Raw genomic sequence first — 11446 nt, forward strand, 5'->3', positions numbered from 1 at the left:
TGAAATATACTAGAGTGGAGAGCCCAGCAGCATGTCCTAGACACTTAAATAGCAAAACCACTGTTAACAAAATTCTCTGTAACATTCACATTACCAAACGTTTTTACATCCCCTCTATCCAGTGCAATAGCATATTTGGAGAAGCTCTGTTTAGATTTATGAATCTGAATAGAGTGGAAAGTAGCCAGCATGGTTTATTTGTGAACAAGTCCCAATTAACTCAATTAGAGGAATTTGCTACATCAGGGTATCCCAGGTACTTTTTGTAAAGCAAGCACCTCTAGACCATTGACAGGAACATTATCTAAAGATAATCAAATGGGAGCTCCTCTAGTGAAGACTGGACTGATCTTTTTGTGACATCCCTTTAATGGAGGATGAAATAAATAGCCTACTTATCTGTGACTGAACCTTCAAATGCCATTAGTTACACATGTAAGACAACTTCGTTTTGCTCCCACTAAGGCTCCCCAATTCAATGTATCATCAACTTTGATATCTAATTTTTGGTAGGTTTTTTTTACCTGTGCCCAACATTACACCATCTACTTATCTGCCTATTAAGACTTTCTTGCAGAACGTCATCTACGTATCTTAATCTAGGTCTTACTATAGTAATTCTAACAGCATGTGTCTGGCCGTACGCAGTTAAGGAATGAGGTATTCTCATTCCTTAACTGGTTGTTGGCATAGTTCATTATCCTCACCCTTTTTGATCCCAAGATAAGTGCCAACCCCACAGAAGCTGACAGGATATCCCCATACTGAAGACAAAATAATGTAAGAAAGAACAGAGCAGAGGGCAGGTGCCCCCATCTACGCCTCAGATCTAGCACAACTTTCCAGCTGACATGAAGCTAGCTGCAATGCTGTGACAATTCAGGATGAAACTGAAGACATATCTCTTTTGGGAACACTCCCAGCTAGCACCCACTTTCACATGTCTTGTCAGAAACTGATGTGAATCATATTCAGGTCATTGTCTTATTGTAAGAAATTGGATCACTGATTGAGTGTGGTAAAACCAGTGTAGGAGAGGCCACGTGAGAGAGGGGAAGCAGATGAAGTAGTGGAGGGCCTGCAGGAGAAAAACATGCAGGTGATGTAATCATGAGCATAGCCTGCTTCTCACTGTCCCCCTTCATTCTTTAATCATCAGCATATGACGACTGAAGAGCCAAGACATGCAAAGTCAAAAACGCATGCCCTCAAGCATTCTCGAACCCAGCAACTTACTTCGTAGCATTGCTGCTTGCAGAGGCGGGAGGATGAGAGTAGGAGGCAGGAAGCTGGCACCAGGCGTCAGCCAGTTGTCTGTTTATCTCAGCAGGCAAAGTAGAGACAAGATAAAGGTGTTCTAAAGACCAAAAAGTGGTGTCAAAAGTGAGGGCCGGAGAAGAGATGGGCCACTGGCATATATTACCCATTTTAGTGACATAAGTTCAACTTTACTGATATTAGCTGCATTTTTCAAACTGGTGAAACTCTCAACCATAAAAAAATATTTGCAAGTTTATTTAAACCTATGGATTCCATCCTAAATTACTATGAAGCAAAAGAGGAAAGCAAGACCGTGAAGAACATTAATAGAATTATCAATCAAATCAAAACGATCACCACCCCTTCGGACGCCTGTAATTCTGAGGCAATATGTCACAGTGTTGATTCTCACGAAACTGGTCAGAACACCTTACTAATAGTGCTTATACCTCTTAAACGCAGACAAAATACTATCATACAATTATTTAACATGCCTACCCAACACAAGAGTCTTGCTGACAGTAGACTGATCCATAGCCTCCCTTCGTTCGCAAAAAAATCTGTGAATATTTATGGACAAGGGCCATGATAAACTTATGATTTGAACTGAACCTACCTTTCAATCAGGCTTCAAATCTTGGTGTGATAAAAACACTTTCTTAATGAATATTAGTGAGGATCTCTCCCCCCAAAGGATGAAGGCTACGGGCCTTCTGCTCTTGCTAGTGACCTTCAATACATTTGACCACAGCAGCCTCTTTTTTTCTTTAGAGAACTTTGCTTTGGTGAAGAGTTGTCTGCTCCAACAGTTCAATCATTTGTCTCAAACTGCACTCAATAAGTAACATTGGATCTCTACTATGAAAAACAACTAAGCCAACAGATGTTGCCCTCAAGGTTCATTCCTCTCACCGGCCATCTTCATCACCTTTTATGGCCCCCTTGAAGCCAGCCTCTGAACCCACTGGTCAGTCTGCCAATCAACAAGGTGATTAAGATCCCGAAAGAAGTGGAAAATAGAATGGTCGTGTATGTTTTTTTTTTATATCACTTACAGATAAGGATGTCAGACATCCGGCTTTGCCTTGAAGCTCATATTTATTGGCCACAGCCCTTAAGCTTCCATCAGAAAACCTGGAGTTATCTTCGATGCGTACCTGTCATTAACCACACAAGTCAACATTGTGACTAAGCCATGATTTTACACTTCTGACGCCTCAACAGGATCAGGATACTGTCTAATCTGCATATTTAAAGACTGGCTCGCCCCCGCCCCATTCCAGCCTGGTGTGCTTTGATATCTTCAATTCACAAGCTCCTCCTGGAGAAAATCAAGGGCATGCTTGTTTCTACCAGTTGTTTATCTTGTTGAGGATGAAAAGCTACGTCAGTCCTGCTCTACAGTGAGCGTGGTTGAGGCAGCCCGACTCCTTACATGCCTTTTTAAAGAGCCATATGTTTAGTGATGTCACACGGGTCTAAAAATTGAATAAAATGAAGCCACATTCTATAATGTCTGTTATTTGTGATTGTGAGTCATGTGACATACGACTGTTTAAATATAATTGCGATTCTCTTCACTGGATGGCCCTTTTAAAACAATTTAACATCATGCAGCTCTCCCAGCTTTTAATGTCTGCCTGCCTCCTTGACACGCGTTTCATCAACCTCAAAGTGACGGATGGTCGGGACAGTTACATCACTCATGTGACTAACTTTACCTATCAACTTTTCAAAGGGCATTGGCCTGGAAAGACGTGTTCCTGTATGAAGCTGCCTTTACATGCGATGGTCACTGACCTAACCTTATAAAGCCCTCAGAAGCCTTGGCATGTGCTATACTCTACGGTTTGTGGAAATGGGAAATGCGGGCATCATACCAAGCTTCAGAAATATAAAAGGCTGAGTCGTCCCTGTCACTTACCTGTGACTGACAAACAGATCGTCAATTATGCATTAATTCAATAAAGTACCTTAATGCAGACAAACATAGGCTCGGGTGCGCTAACTTCGTACGGTACCTTAACACAACGAATGCGCACGGAAAAAAAAATATATATATATATACTTACCTATTCACTACTCGCCGAAAACCGCTTTAATGCATCTTCATGGGTCATAAACGCTAAATAAGTAAATTTACAATTACATTTCATGCTGATTTTAATTTGCAGTTGAGCAAGTGAGCAAGCGATAAAGGGGCCACCAAGGAAGAGCTGCAGATTAAAATCTGCATGAAATGTAATTGCAAATGTACTTATATAGCGCTTCGACTGAACCTCTTCCAACTTTTAGCCTCTCGAGGTCGGACAGCAATTACACATTTAAATAAAGCGCCAAGATTCAGTTGCAGGGCGCGCTATTTAGGTATATTTTGAAGGCCTCTGCTGAGTTCCCCCACCTGCGCTCAGCATCACCCATAGCAGTGGGCATCCGTACCTGGGTGGACCGTCGCCGGGGTCACCGCGGGTGGGGTCTGAATCGGCGACCTCCCTGCTGCCCCCTCTACGGTGGCCGCAGAGGAAGCTTCAGGTCACACCTGTTTTTGCCTGTCCAGCTACTCACTCCCGGGCGCCATTTTTTTACCTGGACATCGAGGATGACCGACAGTGACGGTTTCAAGCACAAGGATGGCGCAGAGTGAATGTCTCCGCGGGGGTCAGGACGGTAGTCTGCTGTCTACTCGTGTCTCTGCTGAGACAGGTTCAGGCCTGCTTCTAAGTGTCTCGGTGCGTTTCGGATACTGTAACGCCTGCTGTCTAGGGGTGTGTCTGGATGTCAGGGGTGCTGCTTCTGATGTCTCAGTGGTTTCGGGGTCCTGTAAACCCTGTCAGGGGCGTGGCTTGGTCAGTAAGATTGGGGAGGTGAGCTTCAAATTTACCGACAATCACTGTGAAATATAATGTTAACATACATTATACGACTAGCGGATGAGAGGAGCTTAAGAGGCATTGGAAAGGGAGAGGCATGTAAACTGGTAGAGTTCTAAGTGAGAGAAACACTATATTTTGTAAAGTAATTAACATTTGTCACGGCTTGAAAAACAGTGTGTGTGTTTTTTGTCAATGTGTGCGTGCATAAATCCCAGGTGAAATGCGACCGACGCCTCACCATACCCAACTGAAAGCACCTGTACCCAACTATTCATCAAAAAATACACTAGGGGCTGTAACACCCCAAATGCCCCCACCCCGAAGCTCTTTGTGAGTGCCTCTGGATCCAAGGCACTATAGGCCTGCGCCACATGAGCGCCTCGGTCGGTTCAAAAAGCACTCATGGCTGCCTCCGTGAGACTAACAACTCCAGAATGACTTGTTTCAGAGACTGTCTCTGATAATAGCAAACTCTCACACCTGCTCCGAGTGTCTCTCTACGCAGGGCCCTGTACGCCTGTTTCTTCAGATTTCCTCGTGGGTCCAGGAGACTATCACGCCTGTTTCCCGTGACGGTCTCTGTGTTTTATGGATGCCGGTCTGCGCGCGGTCCCTGGAGTGCCTCAGTGGGCCCGGCCCATGCGGCGACGGCTTGGGAAGTGTTCTCTGTCCTAAGCTAGCCACCTTTATGTGAGTCCCAGTTCCCGCGGGGGCGGAGGCGGGCAGCGCGCTGTGCATGTGCTGTAATTGTTTCAAAATTAATATAAACCTTTAAATGGAAAAGGGAAAAATTGCTTTGCAGAACTAAATGCTTAATTCCACATCACTTGGTGACAGTAACTAAGCAAAATGCTGGATTATTTTTGGAGATTCCCTCACGTCTGAAGCGACACTTAACAGATTTGCATGCAAAGAGTTTTAAAGATTTGCAAATGTTTGTTTCCTGTTTTATAGGTCACTAGAGCTGTTTACCCAGAGCACGCGTAGGACCCAGCGCCGTAAAACTTGCAGATGACCGCAGTGCATCATTTGTGCAGGAATAAGAGCCTGGGCCCGCACTGTTGCTCACAAGCCCGTGGCCGGCGCTACTCAGCGCCGACCACATGCGCATGCCTAGTATTTATCCCACCACATGCCTTTGTAACCCACCACCCCACACTTCCTGTACATTGTAGGCTTAGTCAACTGAGGAAAAACACCTGCCAGCATGAAAGTCGATTCACCAAAATGCTAGGGTTAGCAGAAGTGACATCTCGCTCCCTTTGACCTTCAATTTCACACACACACACGCTTTTTTCCCCATTACTGTAACAAAAACGATGAGAGAAAATAGTGGAGCCCTAACCAATGTCCATAGGGAGGAGCAGCCGCAGTGTTTCTGGCACTGATTGTGCCACCTCTAAGGCCAGGGTTCTCTCAGACAGTGCCAGGGTTTGCAAAGGGCAAGCCCGAGGTCGCCCTATATCCTGTAGGAGAGGTAGGCCTCACAGTATGAAAGGTGAGTTTCAGACTTAGCAAGGGCGGTTACTTTGCCAAGTCGACATGCTAGCCTAGAGCAGCTACTAGGCTGCAATCGCTGCCGTGAGACATACTTTACGGGGCTGCGGTAGACGGTGGTATAATCCGTGCAGCAGGTCCATTAGTAGCCTTTAATTTACCCACCCTGTGTATATGGCATACCTCGCTACTAGAGATGTATAACTTAAGTAAATATGCCAATCAGGTATAAGCCAATTCTACCAAATTTAAGGGAGTGAGAACAATCACATCAGCACTAGTTAGCAGTGGCAAAGTGCATAGAGAACTAAGGCCAGCAAAAACGAATTCAGAAAAAATATGAGGTGGAGGGCAAAAAAAGGTTGGAGGTAACCCTGCCAAGAAGGCCAGGTCCTAAAAGAGGAATCAGAGATAATAGGTGATTTGTTTTTTTCAGTTTTGGATGAGGTTGTTGGCAATTGTTTGTGGTCTCTCAAGATGTTGTTTTGAGAGGGGAGCCTCTGGAATGCTTAATTGTGAAAGACAATTCATGAAATGGTCAGTGCAAGGAAGAAATCGAATTTCTGCGCCATCTACAGGGATAGGATCCCACAAAGCAAAAGAGAAAGTCAACCAAAGTGTTGATTTGCAAGAAGAGTGACGACTCTGTGCACTCTTTCAGGAATTTATTAAACCAATTTCTAGAGCTTACAGACAAGATCTCAACTTTTACACCCATTAGGCTGGGCCACACGCAATTCATCCTTGGTTTAATTGCAAAAGGAGAGATGTCCATTTGCAGTACCTGATGTTTTCCAATATGGCTCTGGTCATCACAAATAGTTATAGAGTGTCCATGTGGCTTCAAAGCATGGCTGGCAGGAGTTACATGATTATGAAGGTATTAAAGAGGATGAAGGGTTGTACACCACTCTACCCTTCTGTGAATTTGTCAGAAAAGATTAAATACCACCTCTTGGGTATAATGTGAAGTAGGATGGCCTGACTCACCAGACTTTTTGCCTCAATACCACCATAGGTATGCAAATTATTGGAAGATTATTATTAATAAAGCTTTGGATTGGTTGAGGAAAATGAAGATGCAGTCCTTGCCTGGACTTGATGAGTAGTTCTTCCTAGATTAAGGCAGTTTTACAAGTCTTACTACGTCTGAAACACAACTGGAAGTCACTAAGGCTACTTTTATTCCAAACTGGACATGATTTGTGGGGTGGATCAATGTTTCAGGAATATTTGCTTCGGTTCTGAAAGACCAAGGTGACCTAAACAGTGCATGGTGGGGGCTCATGTTGTTCAACAACTGTGTTTATTTGGTGTGTGGAGCAACAACTATGTTTTGCCTTTTAAAAATGCATCACTCTGTAAGCCTTTATTACCATAGTTGGGTGAATGTACAGACCACCTACTCTCCCTGAAAAAATACATTTCATAATATGGAATCTGAAAAAATATATTCATACATAACTTTCAAAAGCAATTAGATATGTTTTTTTAATATAGTGTATTCAGTTACTTTCTAATGTAACAGTTGGAAAACAATTGGTTTTGTTTGACCCTATCAGTACGTCACATATATTTAGCACAGGATAGCTCTGTGCACGTACGCATAGACATTACACATTTCTATACCTTTTGAGCAATACACGTGTCATATATTACACATTTTTTTACAGTCAATGGGTATGTTAAGACATTTTTTTTATAAAGTATTGCTTAAGTGAGGCTCATATGTTTTTAAAAAAAGATATTGACTGATTGGTGAGAAAACCCGTTTTTCATTGACCGGTGAGTCTGCATTAATATCTTCAATCACCAGTGTCTCTAACAACTTTCTCCATGCAGCAATAATGGCCCGAATGAGGTGAAAATGCTAAGCGTTTGATAAATGCTGACGTTGAGGAATGCAAGGTTGTGTTGGAATATATTTAGCACTCAAAGCTTGGGGTGGAAATGGACAATATCTCACATTTGTCAACCTGATTTTAGAATTGTAACCTCAATGTGGGCTTCATAGCAAAGTCAGTTCCTTCACAATTACCAGGTTTACCCCAGCCCCCAGTGTCTGTGTGCAGTCCAAGCTGTCCACCTCGCTTCAGAAAAGTTGCTGAAGAAGGGCAACCTGTCCGCTGCTTCAAGTGTGTGCCATGCCCTCAAGGGGAGATTTCCAACCAAACAGGTGAGGGATCATCAACACCAAGGTCCCAAAATTCCAACAAATTACACACAGATGCAATAATTAAATATCTATTGACTATTGTAGATTCCATTGAGTGTTTGAAGTGCCCTTGGGATCAACGGTCCAGTGAGAAAAAACACTGCTGCATCCAGAAGCTCATCGAGTTCCTTTACTAGGAGGTGCCCTTGGGAGCCATGCTGACAGCCACTACCATTTTGCTTTCTTTTCTGCCTGTTTCAATCCTAGGACTATTCCTTTGCCATAGCAAGACTCCTACTGTCAGAGCCAATAGTTGCTCCATCAGCTACCTTCTACTTCTGTCTCTCACTTTGTGTTATCTCTGCTCATTGGCCTTCATTGGCTACCCCTAAGGAGAGAGGTGTCTCCATCGACAAGTTGCCTTTGGCATCATCTTTGCCCTTTGCATCTCCTGCATTTTGGCTAAAACCATCATAGTTGTATTTTCTTTCAATGCCACCAAACCCAACAGTAGCTTAAGAAGATGGGTTTGACCTCAACTGGCTTATACCCTCATTGGTGTCTGCACACTGATTCAGGTTAGTCTCTGTCTCTCTTGGCTAAATGTCTCTCCTCCTTTCCCACAGTCTAACATTCTCTCTAAACCAGGAGTGTTAATACTTGAATGTAATGAGTGGTCTTTTATTGCTTTCTGGGATACCTTGGACTTCTAGCTACCTCCAGTTTCATAGTTGCTTTCACAGCCAGAAAACTACCCGACAGCTTCAACGAAGCACAATTTATCACCTTAAGCATGCTTGCATTCCTCAGTGTTTGGCTGTCATTTATTCCAGCCTACCTCAGCACTAAGGGCAAGTACATGGTGGCCATGGAGGTCTTTGCCATTTTGTCTGTGAGGTCTTCCTTGGTAGCCTTTATATTTTTACCCAAATGCTATATCACTGTATTCAGATCTGACATAAATTTAAAGGAATATCTGATGGGGAGGGGACATACACAAAAGAAGAAATCATAACATCCTTGCAGTTATAACCTCTGCTAATCAGTGAACCATAACTTAAACCTATGAAATGAAATAGCACATAGTGAGGTAGCATAATGGGGGTGGCATTCATTTTGAGCTGGCAGCACTATTACAATGTTTTTGCGTAACAAATCATTGATTGTGGTTCATGTCCAATGTTGTGTCGAAGTTGTTACACTAAGTGGCTACAGACAAAACATGATATTTATAGCATCTAATTAAGTGTGAGTATGAAAATATATATTCACATGGGTAAAAGACTGAAGTGCAGCATTCATGAGTACTCAATGGTTAAATTTAAATAAATCTACTCATAAATAGAGATGGAGATCTTGTACACTGACACACCTACTGGTCTGCAGTGGACACGGTGGCAGCACAGGTGGAAAAATGAATTAAACTGCCCCCATCCACTGCAGTAGTCTTTGTTGTAGTTAGGATTCTAGGGTGATCCAAATTTCCATGCCTATTCAAAAATAGCCCTATTCCCCTAAACAAGACTTTCTTTTCTAGGATGTATATGCTGCTCAGTGCATTAGTATGGGGTGGGAAACAGTCTAAACATTGATGGGGGATGCTGATGCTACCATTCGGGAGGGGTGGGGTTACGTAACTGATATGTCTTTGCTGCTATGTCACACCTTGTGATTTACCCGCTACATGCGACAAGGTAGATGGTGCATTTATCAATAGAAAAGGACTAGGTAGAAAATTGTAAAATTAGGTTGGTGCTGGCTTCCCGACAGACCCAGCTTTCCAATTTTATCTATAGAATTTTGTTTTCGCATTGGTCACTGAAAAATGGGTGGGGCTGCACAACATCCCCAACTTTATTCCCCATTCATAACTGTAGCTGGCAATCCCCAATTAGTGCCAAGAGTACTATGATGAACAGTCTTCTGCTTGTCGAGCTCCTGAAAATGGGACAACTATTCGAAGATGGTACATATGTTATACTTTAGGCTGGATATGCTACTCACCTTAGTGTACGGCAGGCAGTGAGTGCGAGAATTGATTAATTTCCTGGGGTACCTGTGGAATTACCTCCAGTAACTCAAATGATACACTATTCTGGTTTTCAAGTGGTGGATTTTGAAACTTTATGGCTCACATAGTGAGTCCAGCATGAAGGCAAGTAACACGTGTTAGAATGGGAGATGGATGTAGGGTGTGCGATAGATAAGAAATGCTGGCAATATTGCTCTTGGCAGTCTACAGCAGTATCCATAAATCACAGGCGCAAACATATATTTCAAAGTTCTGGAGAAAATGTATTTAACTCTACCACTTTTACATATATTAGATCCCTGGACCAGTCCAGACTGTAGCAGATGTGCAGACTTACATCATTTGACCTGGAGGGAGATTGAGGCTATTATAACTTAAATAACTTTGATGCCGGTCAACTGTACACCTCTAGTGATGCTACTGAAATATGCAACACATGTACCTCTTTCCACTAGGAGGTTAATTGCTCTGCAGTGACAAAGTGTACAGTAAGCATTCATGGATAAGGAGCCCATCCAGAAATTATGGGGCTGGTTGAAATACGCTGCTGTGTGTCATGAGGTAGCAAGAAATTACATTACCGTGGCTGCGGATTAAATCCCATGCTAAAGACATTTGGGGGACACCGCTAGCCTACCTTGTGCAGCTTGCATTGTAGGGATGCAGGGTTTAAGGAATGCAAGATAGGACAAAGCTGTACAGACATATTTAGCTATTGAAGACTGACTCAAGACCCCCTATGTGCAATGAAACCCATATACGACAACATGCTGCTCCTGTTCTGTAAAGTAAAAAACCATGATGTTAGAACCTTCTGATGACTGCAATTGATTCTACCGATAGATGAACATTAGCTACTAAGATGTTTACTTATTATCTGCTGTTTGTATCAGTGTGACAATGTCTGTTATTGATGGAAAAGCTTTCATAAAAATTGTAAGAATTTGGGTTACTGGTTGGGTTGGGGGGGGGTAAAACCCTACTCAAGCAGCAACCACAATCCTTGTCAGGGTGAAGTCCCAATCAAACCCCGCCATTTAACCTGCGCTCAAACCTCTGGTAGCTTGGCACAGAGCAGTCCAACCTAACTTAGAGGTAATGTGTAAAGTTTTATGCAGCACTTCAGTCAGTAATAAAGTGAAAACACAGCACTAGAAAATTCCAACACCAATTTAGAAAACTAGAGTATGTTTTAATAAATAATTTAAAATGAAAAAAAAACAATCAGTAGAACCAGAGATATGCAATTTTGAAGATTTAAGTAAAAATAGAGCAAAAAACGCACAAAGGGCAACTGTGGATATCTTTTCACGCCAGACAGGGTAAAATTACAAGTTCAGGACGACTGTGAAGGAGCGCTGGCGGCCTACTGGAGCCTACATAGGCCGCTGAACAAAAGTACCTTAAATCCTGGTTGGGAAGAGTTGCAGATTCCCACATCGAGGGTGAGTCACACAGTCGAGGTGATGCGAGTTTCCTGGTCGGAGAAGCATCATGCAGTGTCAGTTCTGAGGGCAGCAAGGCTGTGATGTAAGGTTCTGCATGGTCGTTAAGGAGACTGTCGATGAGGGGCTTAGGATGCAAAGTCCTGTGTCAAGGATGCGTCATGCACTGTCTGGTTCTGAGAAG

The sequence above is a fragment of the Pleurodeles waltl genome, chromosome 12, assembly GCF_031143425.1.
Source record: "Pleurodeles waltl isolate 20211129_DDA chromosome 12, aPleWal1.hap1.20221129, whole genome shotgun sequence".
Taxonomy (NCBI): Eukaryota; Metazoa; Chordata; class Amphibia; order Caudata; family Salamandridae; genus Pleurodeles; species Pleurodeles waltl.